Source organism: Melanerpes formicivorus, unplaced genomic scaffold (genome assembly GCF_026170545.1).
Source record: "Melanerpes formicivorus ecotype bairdi unplaced genomic scaffold, bMelFor1.0.p_v2 SCAF_5, whole genome shotgun sequence".
Taxonomy (NCBI): Eukaryota; Metazoa; Chordata; class Aves; order Piciformes; family Picidae; genus Melanerpes; species Melanerpes formicivorus.
In genome coordinates, this window is record NW_027142357.1 from 2,857,368 (window position 1) to 2,879,819 (window position 22,452).

At 40.4% G+C, this 22,452-nt stretch overlaps 1 protein-coding gene across 2 annotated transcripts in view; it reads right to left on the reverse strand.

Annotated features, from left to right (window-relative positions):
• The window catches only part of CALCRL (calcitonin receptor like receptor), a 72,159-nt gene extending 52,864 nt beyond the window's left edge, over positions 1 to 19,295 (reverse strand). The window contains exon 1 of one of the 2 annotated variants that reach the window (XM_068137885.1): positions 19,132 to 19,295. The gene's annotated coding sequence lies outside the window, so the exon portion shown is untranslated. Of the gene's footprint in view, positions 1 to 16,525; positions 16,795 to 19,131 lie in introns of those variants that run through there. The other variant, XM_068137884.1, reaches the window with a different exon arrangement.
• Positions 19,296 to 22,452: the final 3,157 nt, after the last annotated feature.

Sequence of the window (22,452 nt, forward strand, 5' to 3'; positions counted from 1 at the left end):
GGCAGAGGTAAAGAGGACGAGGCCAGACTTTTCAGTGGTGCCCAGAACAAGAGAAGGGGCATCAGACACAAACTGGAACTGAGGAAGTTCCACCTAAACATGAGGGAAAGCTTCTTTCCTGTGAGGGTACTGGAGCCCTGGAACAGTCTGCCCAGCGAGGTTGTAGGGGTCTTCTCCAGAGACTTTCAAAATGCCTGTATGTGCTCCTGGGCAACCTGCTCTGGGTGAATTAGCTCTGGCAGGGGCGTTGGACAAATGAACCCCAGAGGTCCCTTCCAACTCCCACCATTCTGTGATTCTGTGAAAGCCTTCTTCGTTACAGTAACCATGATGATCATTCTTTCACTCTTCTGCATACTCCATTGGCCCTTACAGCATCATGAGTGAAAACAGCCACTAAAATCTAACTACTGTGTTGAGGGTATCAGGAATTATTAAAATGCAGAATGCTTTATGATCACATTATTAATCCAATTCTTTTCTCATGTTGATGTAAGGAGGAGTAAGAGTAGCTAGTGAGTACTGATCCTGTGCTCAATAATGCTCGACGTATAAATGATCTTTGTGCATGTTTGATTACCCTTTTGGAGAACTGTAGTCTTCATGAGCGTGCTGCCTAGCTGGCAAACACCAGTTTTGTCTCTGTGACAAGTACTCCTTATGAGCAAGTGAACTTTAGAAAGTTAGGGAGTTGTTGTTGCTCAAGGTTTTAAACAAAACACAAGCATGTCTTCCTCTCTGTGCTAAATCTAGGAGAAAGAGGAAGTAAACACAATTAATGGCTGATAATTATAAAAATGCTGTGTTACTTTATATAGCCCGGCATATAGCTTGCATAAACACTTAAGACCTTACAGGCAACTGCTTTCAGTCACTGGCTTTCTTACAAGTCTGGATGGTATTATGCTGTCTTTGTTAGCTACATTTGCAATTAAAGATACATGAATTGCAGAGTAGTAAGTATTTCCCAAGACTGCCAAGGAGAAATTATTTTTTCCTTTAATGCAAAGCACTGCACAAACATATTCAGTTTCTTAAGGTGTACGTTCATTTTTTTTCACTTCAGGAAGCACCATGCACAGGCTACAGGCAGAAGCCAAAAGAAGGATACTAAAGCTCTCTGGCCTCAACCAGATTCAAAATGGGAAATCCTCCATTTTGAGTGTGAATGTTCCAGCTCACTTATACCTGTGAAATATCATGAAGTGAAAAGCATGAGTTGCATTACAAAAATATAATATCCCTGTGATATTCTGATCCCTGAAAACAGTATGTCACTGATAACAAATCAAAACCATCTGCTTCCACAACATTAATTGGTCTTATAAGCAATTTGTTGTGGAGCCAAACTTAAGTGCTTAAGGAAAGAAGAAAATTCATTGAGAATGGAGAGAAGGTGGCATTGGGTAAAATTGAGTAAGCCTCTTTACACAGATTGGTACCAGGCTCTCTTTCTTTAGCTTACAGCAGATGGCATATTTGTCAGTTCCTCAAGCTACAGCTACAATTCACTGGATCACAGGATTTTAGGAGTTCAAAGGGACCTCTGGAGATCTTCAAGTCCACCCCCCTGCCAGAGCAGGACCATAGAATCTAGCACAGTGCACACAAGAATACATTCAGATGGGGCTTGAAAGTCTCCAGAGAAGGAGGCTCCACCATCTCTCTGGGCAGCCTGTTCGAGTGCTCCATGAACCTTACCGTAAAGTTCTTCCTCATGTTGAGGTGGAACTTCCTGTTCTGTAGTTTACATCCATTGCCCCATAGCCCCTTCTATCACAGAGTGCAAGTGAGCAGAGACTGCCCCTTCCTTCCCAACAACCAGCCCTCAGATATTTATAGACATTTATTAGGTCCCCTGTCAGTCTTCTCCTCTCCAGACTAGAATGCTCCAGGTCTCTCAGCCTTTCCTCATAAGGTGCAGGCTCCAGTCCTTTAATCATTTGTTACGACTCTCTCAGGCAGATCCCTGCCCCTCTTGAACTGGGGGGCCCAGAACTGGATGCAATATTCCAGGTGGAGCCTCACTAGGGCAGAGTTGCAAGGTAGAAATATGTATAGAATATGGTACAAATATATGGTATGTTTATACATTGACCATCAGCACCTTGCAGCTGCTTAAGCTGGAAAATTTCTGGTCCATGTGTTATAAAAGTTATCCAATCACCTCTTAAACTTTGTACCAACTAAATTCCTTCCTGGCAATAGCCAGGAACCAATACACAAATTAATAGCAAAGTAAAACAAAATCAAGTTTACCAGCAAATATAATCACACGCCTAAATTATCTTGGACATGAGAATGCACTTTCAGTAGCAAGTCCTCCTTGATGTGACTTATTTTGGACGTGCATGATTTCTTTCATGCTGTTTTTACTGCAGCAGATCTGCACATTAAAAATTCTGTACAAATTTACATTAGGTGGGGTGGAAGGGTGCTACAGAGAAAAGCCCAGGGATCAGGAATTGATGAACAAATTCAGTTGGACTAGATGACTTTCAGAGGTCCCTTCCAACCCAGATGATTCACCAAGTAAGCAGCAGCATAGCTGGATAAGCCACATAGCCTTCTGTATACTTAAAGTTCTTACAAGCACAAGCAAGATCCTCCCTATCATTAAAAGAGTGTACAGGAGCATAAGAATTTATCTAAGAGATACGATTTTGAAACTAAACTCATTAATGTTTGCTGAACTGAAGGAACTACAAAGATTCTAACACAAGTCTGCTCAGAGCAAAAAGCATCAAGAGCTAGATATTCCAATCCTTATTCACAGTGAATATATTTTCATAAGTCTCTCACCTAATAGAGGAATCTTATGAACATTATTCCTATATGTAAACATTTCCTCAGAGCAGCTGTCACAGTACACAGCTGCTAGAGAAGCCTATTCTGCCCAGGAAAACACATGCAACTAAATAATGCAAAACTCTGTAAGAGCACCTTAATACATTCTGTGCTGACCAATTATTTTTCCCTTTCATTTGTCACAGATAAGAAGTTTTCCCTCCTAAAATGCTAATTAATTAAAGCTTATGTGATCATTAAGCTGTATTTTAAGAGAACATGGATGCTAAATTAATAAATAAAATGTAACCCACACATCATCTCACTAGCTTACCTATTACAGAATCAAGGAACCATAAATAGGCATCACCACTGCATAATATGTATTTGTCCATACAGGTACTGTATGTCAAATGTAACTTTCCTGGAATTATTACATTTACTGATTTATATCAGTGAAAGGAGAGAAACATTTCCAGTGAGCACAATCCTACTTCCTTGAGAAAAACAACAATAACAAACCCCCCAAACAAACCAACCAACAACAAACAAACAAAAGCAAGAAGCAACACCAGCTGCTTGGCAAGACTCTGTTAGAATGACAACATGGTCTCTGAGCACTCTTGTTCAAGCAATGGAATTAATTACTGTTGAATACTTAAGAGAGCACTAGCACTGACAACTGCATCACCTACACTGTCTAGCAAACAAGCTGTTATGCTCATATTAGCCACTGTTTTAATACATAGCTTTTCCAGAGTTAATTTTGCATGTTGTACTTGGAGAATAATATCTGAATAAAGCAGTCAACTACATCTAAAACTACGACCCATTTACATCTAGTAAAGATTTGTTAACAAGGAGAATTTGATACAGCATGAAAACTCATTATTAATCTACCTGAAACTAAGCACACAAAAAACACTGGCTTAAATAATATCCAGTTACTAGCTTGGGTTAATCTTCAGTGGTGATACTGCTGTATGTTGAAAATGAACAGCTTCTGTAGTTCATTCTGAAAATTCTCATGACCATCCACTTTAGCAGACTGCTGTTCATAAAAATGACACACTTCTAAGAGAACAGAGAATTACCAACCTGAATAAAAACCCATTAAGGGAAAGGGACAAAGGAAATGTTTACACAGCTGAGAAGACAAGAATAAAATATATGCAAATATGTGTAAAAATTCTTCTACAAAACAGTAACAAGGGGGAAAAGGCAGCAACCAAAAAAACCCCAACCCCAAAGCAAACAAATAATTAAAAAACCACAACAAAACACAACATCAAAAACCCCACCCACAAGCTCTGCTGTAATTCTGTAATTGTGTAAGTATCTACATGTCTGTGGAGCATGTTCCGGATTTGGTGGTCTGGAAATTTGGACAGGAATCTCATGAGAACAGCCTTTCTGATGATGTTTTACATAATCCCAGGTTATAAGCCTGCCAGCACTAATGCAAGGGTAGCTTTTTTTTTATGTAATATTTTGGTACTTTGATCCTAACTCCAACAAATGAATAGGAACTCACAGAGGCGTGTGAACTTTCAAGAGACAGCAATCAGTAACAAAACTCTGCCCATTCCTCACCAGTGTACAGCATGGTAAAGCCTGAATTTTGGGGAAGACACAAGAGGACTCTGGTATCATTTGAATCCCATCACCCGTTTCTGGTTTTGAAGAAAGTAGTAGTTGGTGCTATTTCCAACAAACACATGAGAGGAGTCACAGCTTTACTCAGTTTGATAACAAATGGTTTTCTAATAAAATCACAGATTTCTGTCCTTGAGCACTGTGCTGTGACTTCACACACAGGATTCCTGCAGCTCACAGATATAGCTGGTAAATAAAACCGGATGTTTCAAAGGTTATCTTCCTTACACAAAACTAGGAACATCGTTAATTTATTGAAGACTGTGAAAAGGATCACAGGATGTTAGGGGTTGGAAGGGACCTCTGGAGATCTTCAAGTACAACCCCCCTGACAGGAGAGGACCACAGAGTCTAGCACAGCGTGCACAGGAACACATCCAGACAGGCCTTGAAAGTCTCCAGAGAAGGAGACTCCACAACCTCTCTAGGCAGCCTGGGTGTAAGTGAGCAGAGGTTGTCCCTTCTTTCCTCACCCAGCTCTCAGATATTTATAGACATTTATTAGATCCCCTCTCAGTCCTCTCCTTTCCAGACTACAAAGCCCCAGGTCTCTCAGCCTCTCTTCATAAGGCACATGTTCCAGTCACTTAATCATCCCCAGGGACATTCTATTCCTAAAAAATGTAACACTTCTGCTACATTCTAGATGGAAACACAAAAAACCCCAACAAAACAAAGAAGAAAACAACCAACCCAAAACCTCTGATTTTGTGTTACTTAACACTGGCTAGAAAAATCTCTTCCTGCAAATCACCATGTAACTAGATTGCACTCGTTTGGAAGAGATACAACTTAGAAATGGGTCTAGTAACAATGCTCCCAAGCAATTAAGATGAAGTAAATCAAAAGGGTTGATGGAGGAAGGAGGTTTCTGGCTCAACCACCCTTTGCATTATCTATATCGGTTTGCTCAGCAAGGATAATTCTATGCCTTAATCACAACATGCACTATATGTGAAAACACAGCAAGTTCTTCCAGAAGGATATAGAGAAGTAGGATTCCTTCTCCTAAAGACTGGGGAAACAGACAGCCTTGGAAAAGCAGCTGTCAGACACTCTCAGATCACGGAAAAAGAAATAGAGCAAAGATCTATTTGGTTGGTTTACAGATTATGCTAGATGTAAAGAGAGTCACTAGGATCACATGGAACAAAAAGGAAGTGAGAATGAAAATAATTACATTTCAGTCTTCTTTTTGGCATTTTTAGATAGGCAACAAGGTCCAGACACTGGTAAATTCACAGGAGCAGCACTGTTTTCTCTTTGAAAGCTGAGGTTCTTCAGCAGTGGGGCAGGAAAGGAAGTTAAATCTCTTTAAACAGACAGAGCTGCTTGATAACTTGGTGACCTTCCTATTAAGCCCAAAGGGTCAAAAGCACACAGAATCCATACGACCACGACATCTTCAAACACTGGAAGTTGTTAACCAAGTGCCAATGTCAGGAAACGTCTGTCTGTGACAAGTGGAGTTCATCCCCCTATGGGGCTGCAACTAACGTGTTTTCTACTGGGGTATGGCTACAATCTCTATCAAGAGTCAAGAAAAGAGATATTCAGGCATCAGTTGTAGATACCCCATTGGAAACCAGAAAAAACCCAAACCACCACCCACCCAAACATCACATTTTGGCATGTTCAATGCTCTGAGTATTTATATGTTTGCTCTAAAAAGTTACAAATGGATTCTGGAAATCCATGTGTATTTCTTAGAGCTTTTTCCATTCCAAAAACGTGCACACACAGATGCACATAAAATCATGCAGTGTCTCAGGGAGAACACATTAACTATTGTGCTCTAGTTAGTGTGACAGAAATGCTGTTGATTAGCATTAAATGCTTTATTTTCACATGAAACAGTGCATGCTCCCAATGCCAAGCGATGTAATAACATTCTTTGTTAAACAGCTGCAAATAACATCAGGCATGGTAAGTAGTCACTGAGCACCCTCTATGTCTCACCTTTCAAAGGGAGCAGTCCTGTGAGCCCAGTGAACAAAAGACACTTCCAACCCATACTTTCTCTTCAATATTTTCTTGCTAGTCGCTAGCTTTTTTCCCCTCATTTGTACTCCCTTTAAATTGCTTCTGGGTATGCAAACCCTTGGCCTTGGTCTGTGCTCTGCATGTCATCTATACAATATCACTATGAGGAACTGTATAGGTATCCTACTTGTAGGATTAAAGACTCAAAACCCAAATGAACTCAGAGAGCTACATAAAAATAGCTGATCTCTAACACTTTTAATGAGCCATTTGTCAAACTGGGTAACAGCATTACAGTTTGGAGAAGCATTTGGTGAGCAGCATTAATTCAAATCTTATCCACTGGCACTTCATGTCAGTTAATATGTTTCTCATTTTGCAAGAACCAGACTCACACATGCACTGCTGTAGTGGCTGGTTCCTCAACTTTCCTTGTCTTTGCATGCAAAACAAGGCAGCACTGAGACAGGCTGTAGGATATCCAGCTGCCAGACTTCCCCTTCACAGTTCTGCTAACCTCAGTACTGACCTACAGTACCCTCAGTTTTCCATTTGCTAGACTCTATTACACAAATATAGCCCAGTATTCCAAATCAGACTGTGTTTATTCCAAGAACACAAACAAGACCATTTTCACATCTAAGAAAATGATGTGTCTTGATTAAAGATTGAGACATTTTCACACAGTGCTGAAAAAAACATGTGCAATTTTCATAAGCATCCCAAATCCCTATGGACTGGTTTCTAGTCTGTTCTACTGATCCCTGGATCCCAGTCTCAAATTCACGTCTTCCCAAATTTGACTGAATCCTCTTGCTCAAACTCATTATTTCACATCATGAAAAAAAGAACATGTAAGTCAAAAAGCAGCACTGCAATTAACCCATTTTCTTTCCAAACTCCAAAAGCATTTTTTTTCCACTGATTTACCTAGCCTTTTACATTTGACAGCCCATCGTAAGCTCCTGCAATTTCATTTTGCTAAGTACACTTAGAGCTCACTTGCAGTTTGATAGTGAAAAATTTCCTGGCTCATTTTTTCATTACCAATGATGATAATTTAGTGAATATTTACATAATAGATACATTTATTATAAATATTGAAAAGCAGCTTTCCACAGAGCTAGTAGACATTTCATTATACTGAACTTTGCTAGAGAACAGGTATTTCATAGCCTTACAACACTAATAGCAGGGTGCTGACAAACGAAGCAAGCGGGTAAATATGAAGCTTATTCATATCAAGATTGCACAAGAAAATAGACTGCAATGACCCTGTGTTGGACATCCTGTAATACCCATTGTTCCTCTCTATTACTCTCATTCAGCAATATTTTTTTTTAACAGCGGATGTGTGGCAGCAAAGGAACCAATGTAATGTGGGACTGCACGTGCACAAATCGTGACACAGAGTAGAAGTGAGAAAAAGACCCTAGAGAAATTTTGAGTGAGCTGTTACCTGGATGTGAAGCCTTACAGAACAACCCCATGTCTTTGCAGAACCTCCACAAGACAAAGCCATTTATCTTGTCAACAAACAAGAAGAAGGGAATGAGAAAGAAAAAAAAGCATAGGTTTAAAGTCTGTGAGATTATGGAGTCTTCTAGTCTGCAGGTTTACAGCTGGCATGGTAGCAGAAATGGGAAGAACCCTTCCCTTGCACAGAGGATGTGGTAATAAACATCTTCCACGTGTGACAATTGGATGTATCACCTTCACTCTGTACAAATGGGTTAACTCATCACTGCAGCTACTGGCATCTTACCTAGAGCACACACTGAAAGCCAGCATCTGCTTTTGTTGCCAAATTAAAATACCAAATGAGCAATTAATTTAGCAACCCTACTGTGAATTCATTTCATACGCAACTCCAAATACAGATTTCTCACCATCTAAAGGACTCTTTCAGCTTATCCAAGTGGCTACATAGTAAAGAAATGGCTTTTGACTGCCCCCAGGTTATGTGACTCAGCCTTGTCTCTGCAGTTAGAATGTCACACCAAAGGCAGCATCATTCCATTTACTAATTTGTTCAGTTTACTTTCCTGTGGGAACTACCTACAGAGGTTCATGTGTTTTTTCTTGGTGCATCTCTCATTCCTTCCATCACTTTATCTCTCTTGCTTCTGTGCTAAGAGACTTCATAATTTTACTGTTACTTACTGCTCAAGAAATGAAGAGTTGGACAACTGTCCTGTCTAAAAGCTGTAAATGTTTGAAAATATAAAATCTTGGAAATCTAGGACACACAAGGGCTACACAAATTGTAAAAATGAAATAAACCAAACCTCTGGCGTAAGAAGTCCCACGAGTCCTGCATGGTATAATGCTATTTTTGAATGCTTTGGTTTGGCAAAAGTGCATTCCCTGAGGAAGCTGAGTTACTGTCTGTCATATCAATCTGTCTTCAGTGAATAAAACATATTTCAACAGTATCTTTTCTACCCTTCTCTGATCTGACTTAGAAAACTTACTGTCATAGGTCCCTGCACTCCGCTTGGAATTTGGGCTTTTTTGGTGCTGGCTTCATCCAAACTGCACACACCTAATCTTGCAGATAGCAGCATACACTGACAGGTTCTAGTGCCCCAGTGCCCCTGCAAAGACAGCTCAAGTATTTTGCCATCCTTCCAACAAACCCTGAATTACTGCCATGTCCTTCACAGGGCTGTAATGTGACTCTAGGAAAAGCTTAGCATGTCAGAAGACTATTTTATCGCTGCAGCTCTAAATAAAAAGTGTCCAGTTAAACTATATTAGCTGAATTCTACTGTTGGATTGCATGCATAGTTTTCAGAAAAGGGGTCTTCTCTAGAGAAGAAACTCAACTGAAATACTTGGGGGGAAAAAAACAAACCAAAACAACAAAGGAAAAAGACCTAGGCCCAAAAGCTTCCCCAGTGGTTCATGCTAAAATGTTAAAAACATCTGAATGATGTTTTATCTGCCTGGTTTCCTAAGAACTCTGAAAATGCTGAGATGCACATCCAGCATGCAGGATTGGGGGAGACATAAAGCTCTTTCAAGATTATGCTGTGACTTCCATAATCAGTCCAAGAATGACAAGGCCAAGATTTGAAGACTCCTGAAATCACTTCCTTGAATCAGAAATTAAGTATTTTCAGTATGAGAAATTAAACATACACAAATATAAATGACTATTCAGCAAAGTGCTCCACAAAGAATTGTTTCATCTTCCAATTACAACCATGAGTTTTGTTTCTCATAAACTCTATACTGTGATAGCAAAGAGAACTGAACAAGTTTTCTATTTCTGCTCTACTCACTGGTGTGTAAATCATGTCTACATTAATTACAGTTATAACACAACTGGCAGAAAATGATGGAGGGGATATTAATCTGTCAGAACTCCATTAGTGAAATCTACTGGAGAAAGATATTCCTCAGCTCTGTGAGGTAAGGAGAACACCGCAATAGCAGAGTTCAACTTGATGGAAGTCTCTGCTCTCATTTGTGTATGCTTTTCAAGTTACTCCTCTTTAGGACTATAATTTCCCTGTTTGCTTTCAGCAGAAAGGCTTTTATTTCCTGATGCACACAAAGATTAGAAACACTAGAAAAGTAAGAATCCCTCTTTACCCATTGCTTCCAAAACAGAGAAAAAGAAAACAGAAAAAGCATAACAAAAAACCCCAAACCTCACACCACACTGGCATGCAGATAACCACAAGAAAGGCTACAATTTAGTGCCCACTTAGTGCTAAGCATGTGCTTTTTCCAATGGCTGCTAGCTACACAGTAAAAAAGCACAGTCCTGGTGGTCTTTTCAGTGTAGTGTGATGCAATAAGCAACACACTTAATAAAAAATTAATAATGCAGAATGGTGACCAAGCAGAGAGTAGCTAAATAGCACTCAGAAGAGTCTTGATTTTGGCTTTCCTGACCTTGACTAAATTAACTTTTTTCCCAACTAAATACTAAATCAATTTAAAAAAAAAATGAAAAAGGTTACAGCTCTCAGTACTTTGTTCCAGTACATGCATCTGCTATTCCTCTTCAAGGAAGAGGACTGGATTTAAATAGAGGGTCACTTATGGAAAGGGTTCTCACCCCCACCTCTCCCTTCCAAGAAACTAGACATGTGAAGACACATTTCTCTTTAAGAGGAAGGATAAGGCAGAGGTTAATTTCATCTCCCTGAGCCAGTGTAGGATAAGCTTTTGGAAATACTGTCAAGCCACATTCTTAATGCCTGGCAAAGTGACTCATTCAGAGTCATCACAGGAAGGGAAGTTGAATAGAATAAAAAACGGAACAGGATGGGGGCTTAAACAGGAGACAAAAAAAGTGAGAGAAAGGAAATTGGATTGTTTAAAGTGGCCTGAGGTTACAAGTTCTATAACAAGACAATTTTAAAATATATATACACATGTGTACACATGTAAAAAAATTTAAAAAGACACGTGCATGGATATATAAAATACATATATGTATGCAGGCCTTTATAAAAAGCAACTTATTTCTATTTGAAAAGAGATTTGTGTTCGTGGATTGCCTTCCAAAGCTGCCTGCTATTTGTTTCAGTATGAGGTGGAATTAACACAGTATGGGAAATAAACAAGAATCTTTTCTAGAAACCCACAAGTCTTTAATGACTATCTCCTATTCCAAGCCATATGGAATGCACAGAACATGGAGTTATACACTTATGTAAAAATTCACCAGAACACAACACACACAGTTATGCCATTCCCTAAAGAAATACTCTATGATAAAACAACACTTCATCCTATTTTATTCCCACAAAGTACCCCTTGTACATCCTTATATGAGCAGCTCAGGGCAATGGAAAGAACTTCCTCTTCTCCAAGTAGTTTTACTGTGAGAGTCCGTGTAATTAGCCACCTATGATGTCAAATTTAGCTAATCCAAATGGAAAACAATATGTAGACACTTTCAAAAAACACATTCACTTGTAGCAGCCTAGTGCAGAGCCTTTTCTTGGATTCATCATGACTGAAACCACATGTGCAACTGGAATTTCCATTGACAAGAAGAGTAATTTTGGTTCCCAGAGAAGATGACAAAAGCCTTTCTTAATGTCATAAGGACAATATTCAACTGATTCCCAGCTCTCTATGTTTCAAAACCAACACTTATGAGTAAAACTCATCATTGCATAGTCCAGGACTAAGTACTGTGGCTTTTCTTTTCTGTTCAACGGGATACACAGAAAGATGAATAAGCCCATTAAATCACATAATTAAAAGAAACTAACAAATTAAAAAGGCATATGTGGTCAAAAAGTTATCCTGGAAGAATATCTTGGAATAAATATTTCTGCATTTCACATCCCATCTCCCAAATGATATATGTTTGTGCAATATTCCTTCTTTAATCCCCAGAGTGACACCTGCTGGATTTTGCTCACAGAAACAAAAGGGCAGATAGCATACAGAACTTTTCAGGATCATCACGGCAAAAAACGCTCTTTTGGTAATCAAAGGTTGCACAGTACCATATTGCTCTGTTTAGGGCAGTAAATAAATACATAGATGCAACCACAGAGGGAAAAAGTATGATGTCTCATTCTTTGCTGAAACAGTTATATTTAAATTTCTATCTAGTGGAACGACATTGGGAGACAAATACATTAATTGCTAGTGATATTTATATGAAAAATATTATTGAAGCCTAAACCAAATGAGTACATCTGTTTTAATGAAATTCTACTAGCACTGCCAGTACCAGAATAATAATGAATTTATTGAGATTGATTGCCAAGATTTTACCACTGTGATAGGGGAGAGAAAAAGTGATGGAAATTCAAAATGGTAATACAAAGCGTGATGCTTTATGCCCATACAAGCATCCAGGTTGTGCAGTTTTCAAGCTCAGAAATTTCAAAGAATACCTGGAAAAGATTATATAATTATAAGGAACTACTCCTCAGTCTAAACACAACTGATGCTCTACCACAGCATGTGAAGCAGCTGCTTTGAACATCATAATAATTTAAATAAAAATAAATCATTAATCACTGTATTTCACTTGATATTACATGGAAAGCCAGAAAGGTCTGGGCTTCATTAAACAAAATTCTCTCACTATTTTTCTTTGGGATATTTTTAAAATAAGGCCTGCAGAATCTGGGCATAAATCCAGAAATACAACATTGCTTGCTTTTGTTTCTACAATTCATTTAGTATCTTAATGGTCAGCTACAGCTTAATAGTGGCCAAAACTGCTTAGAAAAGTCTTTAGTGACATCTATGCTGTAATCAAAACGTAACAGCTTTAGAGACACACGCAAATTTGTACCAGTTCAGAACGTGGCATTTGTTTTTCTTCTCTCTTGAAGTGCTTCTCTCACTGCTTCTCTCATGGGAAATCCTTCTTAAATGCATTATACTCAGTTAAGTCCTTTTCAAATGCAATTTTTCCAAGGAAAAGCAACTCTAAATAAATCACTTTGGGTTTTTTTGGACAGCATATATCACAAGTGTTTGCACAGAACTAGGGCAGAAAAAGAATGACTTTGCTGGGAAAATGTAAACAGTATAAACAAGCCTGGGAGACTACAGCAGATATTCATGAGAGATAGCTGTGAAAACAAACTTTGAAAATGCGCAAATTTAGCCCTCCAGTTTTGCCCACTTCTAAAACAGGACAAAAACCATTGCTAAAACTAGACTCTTTAATGGAAACAAATTTACTATGAAGACCTTACATTGTACCTCACTAGCTGTGGAAGTCTCCATTGAGATAACAGGTAAGCAGTAAGTTAATTCTTGCTGCTCTTTGCACAGGCATTTTAAACTGGAAACATCAGAATTGCCAAACTGAGTACAAAAAGGAAAAAAAAAAAAGGGCTGTGAACACCCATGGAAAGCTTTCTCCTTTTTAAGTATGAAAAGGAAAAAACATTCAAATGTATTCAATTTAAAATATTAACATTCATGACTCATTTTACTAAACAAAGGATGAGGTTTAAGACTAATTTACTTTGAAAGTCTCCTTAAAAAATGTAGACATTCTCTCTCCAGTTAATACACTGAGAATAAGATCAGCATGATATAGACCTGCATCTACTGTACATAGGAATAGTGTATTATATATTTATGTAGTATTATTATTTGTCTGAAACACATAAGCACATACACAAGCACATTTCCAGATTTATGTTACTGTTTAAAAGTTGTTTGTCAACTCACATCTGTTTTGTTAACAGAAGTATTCACTCCTTCCTCGACAGTGGTATCAAGACCATAGTCAATTCCAGAGCTCTCACAATTTGCAATACCAAAATAATTCCCAGGCAAAATAACTACACGGGACAGCTACAGCAACTAAGTGTAAAGCTTAACCAAGCCAACTACTAGATGTGAAACCAAACAACATAGCTATATATGCTTTTACAACAGAGGTGAACGTAACACTGTGGTAATGCCAATATTGTCTATGGACTCTGTAGGAATGACAATGACCATAGGCACAGGAGGAATTTTGCTAGGAGATCAAGAACACTATAAGCACACAGGGAACAGATGGGAACAACCTCTTAAAGAGAAATTCTGTTTTGTTTTCCTGACTGTAGACTTGCACTTCTCATTGGAGAAATTCCTTCAGTTGCCTTCATAAGTAGCTGATGTTCAGAATTTGCTACAGAAGTGACTAGATATATACTTTAAATATATCCCTGGGTACATAATATTGAAAATATATTAGTAGTTCTTTCCAAAGGACCATGGACTGGTTTGAATCTTTCATCTGTATGATTTTGTGGACTCTCAGGGGCCCAGTCCTACCCAGCTCTTGCACATGCTAGGAATGCTGTTGGAAACAGCTAGTTAATTTGAACGCACAGAATAATGTATTAGTGTGTTTTCTTCCCTCAGTTTTGTCGTTAATGAATCCTACTCTAAATGTGAATGGCAATACCCAGCCAGCCCACAGAACAGTATTGCACTCACAGAGCAGGCCCCTTTGCTAGCCAGGTAAGACATTAGTCACCAAGAATGAGACTTACAGATTTCCTATTTTTCAACCTGAGCATTAAAAAAACACTCAAGTTATCAAAACACAGCTGAAGAACTCAAGTGGATGGATAGGTGATGCACATACAATTCCTTCAACAGAAGAACACCCACATTAAGGAATATTTTGCCCTTTGACAGTCAGTGGAAAAATTCCTATTGGCTCTCGGTAGATTTCAACAGTTGTGTTGTATCAGGAAAAGCCTATTCAAAGAGACAAACACCCCATTTCTTACTGCAGAGCAAGACTCCAGCTGGTCAGGAATTAAGAGTACTGTAACATTGGAAGTTGCCAGGACATAGGTAATGTGAAATTATTGAACTTGCAATGCACGTTATGCATTCAGGTCCTCTAAAAAGCGCAGTCACATTGTTCTACATCGCTACCCTGCTACTGCCTTTGCTTGAACTGCAACTAATGACATCAAACCTACACACAGAAGCCAGGCACTTGCCCTGTGGACACTTCCACCACAACCTAAACCAGTTATTTGAGGAGAGCATTAATACAAGAATCTAAATTATTTAGCTGAAACACCTCTGGAGACACTTGTTCCTACTGCATTTATCATTAAAGCAACATCAACACTTTTTTAACATGAAGCATCATTTTGCTTAACATCACTGAGAACCTTTGTGATGAAGATTCTCAAAGCTGGATTAAGACTTCGGGATTGCTCCTCTATGTAGTGAAGTCAATGATAGTTTAAACAGACTACCAAAGTAAATACTGTGAGAACACAGATCATTATTTTTGATTGAGAATTTCAGACAGTACGGCAGCATGTCTATTTTGAAAGAAAACACGTAGGTTTGGATCTAGTCTTATTCATACTTATTCCTATCTAGTGTGTCTCCTTTCAATCCACTGAAAGGACCTAAGGTTTAGTGCTCAACAATCGTGCTTTGAGCACATCACTGAATGGGTTTAAACTGGTACACGCCTTATTACTGTAAATAAATAACAAGATCTTCAGTATACCAAATGAGATTGGAAAGATTCTGCGCTGGCACAATTTTAAGAGCAGACAAATCTCACCCCCGGGTATCTGGCACAAGACACTAAGGTAGAGAGAAGGAAAAAAAAAAAAAAAAAAAGAGGAAAAAAAAAGGTATTTTTACTATTTTTTCAATCTTGGCCCTTATAAAACATAGAGATGACTACATAAATTGTGCAGATCAAATCCAAATGCAATTTATAGCTTGTACTACTTCTTACTGATCCTTCAGGAACCGGTTGTACAGGTCATTTGCTCACACACAGAAGTGACTGACTAGCTGTGGCAGCCTCAGCAATGTAACTGTATTTGTAAAAAAGAGGATGCCTCATCTGCTTTGGAAAGCTGAAGTGGCAAGACGCTTAATTGTGCCTTCCAGTATCGGTCAAGAAGCAGAATCACACGCTTCCCACTGTTCAATAGTTTCTCAAGTAAATGGATGAGTGGACAACTACTTTCCAATAAATCATTCCGGTGTGTGTGTGAAGACTCTCAACCAAGTAACCCCTGCACACGTACGAGCTTCGAAGCCAGGCGAACTTTCAAGCAAGCGGAAAAGTCCAAACAAATCAGAAGCTTTATCTTTCTAGCTGTATAATTACAACATAATGGTACAATATTCTGGTACAATAACGTCAGAGAGATTACAGGAATACTCAGTAAGAAAATCTGCAACACTTTATCACCTGAATCAGCCTCTCCCGAAAGAGCTCCAGTTATATTGAATTAGTCTTAAGGAACCTTTGCAAACCAGCCTCTAATTCTCTCCAGATGCAAAGACAGAAATTTGGTTAGCTAATATTAGAGGTTTTAGGCAGAATCCTTTAAGTACTGTTTAGGGTGTTTTTATCTTCTTTTCTACCTGTTTATCGTCTATTACTTCCCCAAGGGTATAACAGAACAGGACCAGCTACAAAAGCAAGTCTGGTATTTCGCTCCCCAAAAACAAACGAAGCTTTTCCTCACCCCTTTCTCCCTGCAAATTCCTTCTCACACGCCGAGGCTAAAGAAAAAGCATGCACACACGGTAACTAGCCGCATTCCGACAGAAGAGAGACACCGTTCTTCGGTAAAACAATGGGGCTGGTTTGATCAGTACTCACCAAACGGAGTTTGCAGGAGCACGGTTTCAGATAGATCAATCAGTTTGAATTCCCTTTTCAGTGAGGAAGACAGGAGATGTTTCGCTCCTTCCCTCCCCAGTCAAAGGAGAGCCCCAGGAGAGCGTGATCCTCCCCGGCGGGAATAATCCAGTTGTGCGACTGCAGGGCGCAGGAGCTGGCCGCGAGGCTGCGGGCGGCTGCAGGACAGAGGAGCTGGACCCGAGGCTGCGGGCAGCGTCGTGAGCGGGTCCGATTGCGGGCGCGGAGCAGCGGCAGCAGCGCAACATCAGAGCTTCCTGTGACATCACCCGGACCCGCCCGCGGCCAGCCTGCCCTCACTTTTCTCTCCTGAACGGCGCGTCCCAGTGCGCTGGGCGGCTCGGACATTGCTAGGCAGCAGCGGGGAGCTGCCCCGCTCCTGCCGCTTGCCATCAGTTCTCCGGCAGCATTGCTCCTGCCACTACCTTGCCCCAGGCTGGCGGCAGCTCCTCCGCCACCAGTAACGGCCAGCGCTCTGAAACCAGTCGGGAAATAGTGTACTGGAAAGGAGGAGACCACGGGACCTATCTTGTCACCTATCAAGCCAGTGAGATTCCTTCTCTTCCAGACATACAAATCTGTTTGGACCTTTATTCAAAGACCATTTACCATATTGGTGTTCCTCCCTAATCTAATGAACTCGACCCACCTCTGGCCGAGGCTGCAGGGAGAGCGCTGTGTCCCGTCCTGCAAGTGCTGAAAAGCCTCACATAGAAACGCTTTTATTCTTCAAACGTAAAATTGCCTTAAAGGTCTCAATCACATCTTCAAATTCAAGCAAGTGCGTAATTCAAAGTGCTACTTTGTTTCCTACATAAGAGGGAAAAAAAAATAATCTGTATTTAAATAAACCACTGAAATACCAAGGGTAGAAGCAAGGCAGGAGGAATATTGCGAACTGCTGAATGCAGCTCGAGGCTGCATTTATTTAAATGCCTGTGACTTAAAGCACAAGCATCGGCCACCCAGTTTGAAAATTGCCAAAACTAAAGACAAATCAAAGTTAATGGAAGTCCCTCTACTAGCCCTAAAGAATTTTGTATCAGGACCTTAACATGTGATTTTGAGAGCACCTGTTCTTTGTACAGCTGATACCTGTGCTGTAGGCACAACCTGGGCACTCTAAGACACAGTTGCTGTGTACACATAACAATACTATGCTAAACAAGAGAGTAGTTTGTGAAGCATTAAACTAGTGCCTGTAACACCAATGCTCCTCATGGAAGGCCCTAAGGACCTCACAAAGATTGTGACCTTGTAATTGCTCATCAAAATTCTAACTATTGAATTTGCTCACAAAACCAGATAAAAGTGCTTTGCTTCCTTCTCACTACCTGTTGCTCATCCACTCTTTTTACCGGCGGAAACACTTGTGGAACATGTTGTGAATGAAGGAATTCATCTGGCTACTGAAAATCTTTTCCACAAAACTGAAAACAGCAAGAAATCCGAAACTAAGCAAAACCAAACCAACCAACCAACTCCAAACAAGCAAACAAACAAAACTACCCACCAAAACCCCAGCTCCAAGGCAGGGTCAGGGAAAATTGGAAGAGAGAAAAGAGGGACAGGAATACTTTAACTTCATACAGCCACTGGACAGTATGAATTGTGAGATGACACTCTAGGGTCACTAGAAGAGCAGGCCTATGGCTTTAATACTCATTTGGCATGCATGAGTGTTGGTGCTTGTAGGATCTTACATCAACAGGAGAATATTTGAGTTTTATAATCAGCAAAGAACTAAGAAGTGGCACTCTAAACTTCTAGGCAATGTAAACAGATAAACCCGGGATTAGCTCTGATTCTGAACAGTGATGGAAATTCCCTGAAATAAATGCTGCCACTGCAGGTAGTGGAATTTCATCAGAACTGAGTCTGGTTGCATTATTTTAGATTGGTTCTATTTTAGACTAGTTCTGTGGACTCTAACATGACAGAATGTTATGCACTGTAACCTAGAAAATAATCCATCTATTTTAGCCAAGCACACGTTCTGAGACAGGCACCTGAATTAGCTGGAGATATTTATTACATATTTGATCTGTCATGTCAAATGCAGAGGAGTTGTATGGGGTTTGGGGTTTTATTTTATTTCCATTTAAAAGTCATATATTCTACTTATTTATCTGTGCTTGGAACTTTTGTACTCCTACTCTACAGGTATTTCAGACTTCTCAGCTGGTGTAATTTGCACTTCAAAGAGGCAGAAGGCCCCCACACTTCTTCAGCTGCCCCTTGCATTAGTGTAAATTACACCAATACAGGCTGCCTTGATTATCAAGAGTGTGGGCGTCAGCAGTTCAGAATGGATCTATCTGAGCACAACTATGCTTTATCCAAAAGCGACATAAAACCTGGCAATGGAAAAAAAAAGAAAAACAAAACAAACAAACAAAAAAAAAACCAAACAAACAAAAAACAAACAAACAAAAAAAAAAAACACCCAACAAAAAAAAAAAAAAAAAAAAAAAAAACACCAAACCGCTAATTCCACCACATACCCCGAATTTTGATCTGAGAAGTTCAGTGACAGATAGGGTTTTGCAAATAATGTGACTACTCACGATAGGCTGCCGCTGTGACAAACGTCTCTTTCCCTGGCCAGGGACTGTTTTTTCCCCAATATTCCTCCTGGTCAGGCAGTGCAGCACAGCAGCGCCGGCTCTCGGCCATGCCCGGGGCAGAAGAGTCGCTGTGTTTCGCGGTCCCGTTCGCTGCAGAACTCTGTCCGCTGGTGCCCGGCGCCAGCAGCTCCGTTGCCCCGTCCCGCCACCGCCTCACACCTGCGCCTCGGGCGCGGCGGCCAGCGCGGTGCTGCCCCCTGGCGCGCAGGGGCCGGCATGCACCCGCCTGCGCCCCGCAGTCCCCTACCAGGTGCTGCCCGAGTCCCGCTGGCGTGTGCGACCACTGTACGCCGGGAGCACGGCCAACAGCTTACGCGTATGTCATGGTCCCCTTCCACCAGCATGGCCAACGCACTCACGGGCAGTGATAAAAGACTCATGTGAAAAAAAAGCCTGGACAAGTGGCTTGCAACATGGGAGGAGATTGCAGGACAAGCAAAGCCGAGTGACCTGCTCACAGGTGTTGCTTATGAATGAAATACTGAGAGCTCAAGTGTAAACAGAAACCACAAACATATCTGCCACTTCACTGCAACCTGGTTCTTGCTCCAGGTGATACCACTGCAAGCAATCAATTCTGAAACATAATTAACCTCTAAGGTAAATAAAAAAAACGGGCAACAGGACAAGGGCTGATGGTTTTAAACTAAGAAACAGGGGAAGAAAAATGGAAATTAGGGAAATTTAGATTAGATCTAAGAAAAAAAATGTTTTACTCTGAGGATGGTCAGACAGTGGCCCAGGTTGCCCAGAGAGGTGGTGGAAGGCCCATCCCTGGAAACATTCCATGTCAGGCTGGATGGAGCTCTGAACAATCTGATTCAGTTGAAGATGCCCCTGCTCACTACAAGGGGGTTGGATTCAAAAGTTCCTTCCAATCCACATAATTCCATAATCATTATGTCTGCTTTAATATGTTTGAAAGGTACAATCTAGAAAGGTGAAATCTCTCAAAATGTAAACAAGCCTTTCAAATGTTAGATGGATTGGAGGGAGAAATGCTGGCCCAAATAAATTGGAAAGAGAAGTGAAGCAGGGAGAGAAAGTAAAAAGGAGAAAAGGGAGGGAAAAAAAAAGAATGAGTAAAAAGTCTTTATTTCTCAGAGAAATTTTGTTTCATCCTATCAACTAAAAGTACATACCACATTATTGCACATCAGGTGATAAGTGGGAACTCTTCAAACCTCTGTAAAATCACTTCAGCTTGTTGGCTCCCATTTTACAAAGTGAGAGATTTCATGGCACACTCCATATTTCCTCCACAGCAACAAGGGCAGATTCTGGAAGGAAATGACTGGATGAATAGACTCCAGTTAAAACACTGTCCCACTTTGGCATGGCTTCATTTTCTGACCTCTCCACCATCCTGCCATCTAATTCCCTATCTTTTTCCTTGTGATGTGGCTCAGTTGCCCCCCTTCTACATTCACCCTTTAGTTATCTTTGAGAAATGCACAGAGCTTTTCCCCCCTTATTTCTGCTTTTGGTTGTTCTCCAGATATGGGAGAGACAGGAATGAAAACAAGAAGGGCACAAAAGAAACTTCTTGTGGCGCTGATGAAGATCAGACAAGATCACACTGTAATTTGGACTTCTTATGCGAAAAACTAATTCAGTGCACTGTAGAACTACATGAAACTGAGACAGAAAGAAAGATGGGTAGCTAATATGGTGGCCAAACCCAGCAGACACATCTTGATTATAATCAGAGCACGTTTTATACAGACTACAACACTCCAGAATTCATTCTTATTGCACTAAGTATGGAGCCCAGAAGATTAATCACTTTGCAGTGTTTTCTTTGTCTATTGAAACAGAGGCGCTGCTGAGATGCTAGAAGTCTTTTTCCATTTCAACAATGATGTAAGAGATCCCTCAAATGGATCATTTGTTTAATCACTGCATGAGAAGTTTCCCTAGTATAGTGTAAGCAGGGGATGGGAGAGTGTGGAAGGAATTACCTTTTAGTCTGCCCTAGCTACAGAGTTCTGGGAGAAGAGAATATTCTCTCAGTGGAGAGACTCTGTTACTTTGCAGGAGAGCTCAGCAAGCAGAAGAGTTAGAAGAATGGGGAGCAGCCACAAAGCCAGGTTTCTGCAGAAACAGAAAGGATGATTTTTCCTTGATTTCCAGGATGGATTTTGTAGGTTTTGAATCCAGGCAGCCAGGGACAAATTGCTGCACCAAAAGGGAGCCTAAAGGAGAGATACTGCCATGAAGTGACACATGTATCTATTCTTTCATAGCTAACATTTCTATTGTCTCATTCAGAATATTGTCATAGAAAGTTCATTGTTCTAGTTCATGATCTAATAACCAGAAAGTACACAAATCCTTGCAATGTTGTTCTTAGTGGGACTGCTTTAATAAACATGTTAGGCAAACCCCTTCCTCTTCCTTCCAACCCTTGCAAGGCTTCAATCAGAGTCCTGTCACAACTGTAACCAGCACCAGGTTCAGGGTTGCATTCACAGCTGGGCAGAAGGACACTGCCTCGAGAACAGCTCTTTCTCCATCACCTTTACTTGGGCTTAATGCCAAGGAAAAATTCTCCACTAGTAATGAAGATCTCCATAAAAACACTGGAGCTTCCTGAATGTTGCACTCTAGCTGCTAAAGAATGAGTTTTCTTCTTGTTACACAAAAGCTCCAGAAGACAAGGACAAATACCTCAGAATCATCCTAGAGGAATACCATGTTTCTGTGTATGTAGGACACTTTGCAGACAGCAGTGACAGAAGGTGGCTGTTATAAATGCCTTATTTACCCAGCACTTGCCACTTTCTTTTTTGCTTTACTCTGAAACCACAGATGCAGTGTCCTTACAGACTCCTGGTGCTGCTTGGAGAAGCCAAGCTGCAAGCCTACCCTAGCCAAGCCTACCTCAGCGTGGTTGCGATTCCAAGGTACATCACACAATTCTAGCAGTTACCTAAGTTTTAATACTAGCACCCCATGGGAAATTGTTATAACTAAGAATAAGATGCTAGCTATTTTTACTGCCTTTATCATGAAATTTATTCAAGAAAAGGAGCTGATGTTTGCACGTTCACCTGCATTCCTAGCCAGGCAGACACAAGCCAGTGTCAAAGTAGAAGCAGGGTAACTTGCATTAATGGGGTGCTTAGCCCACTGCTAAATCCTGCCTCCCCCAACACTGCTGGGGCCTAAAAATAACACCTGCTTTTTGAGGCCATCTACACAGCTGTGCTAAAGCAGCTGCAATGCTACAAATGGAAAGATCTGGGAGTAGTTTAAACC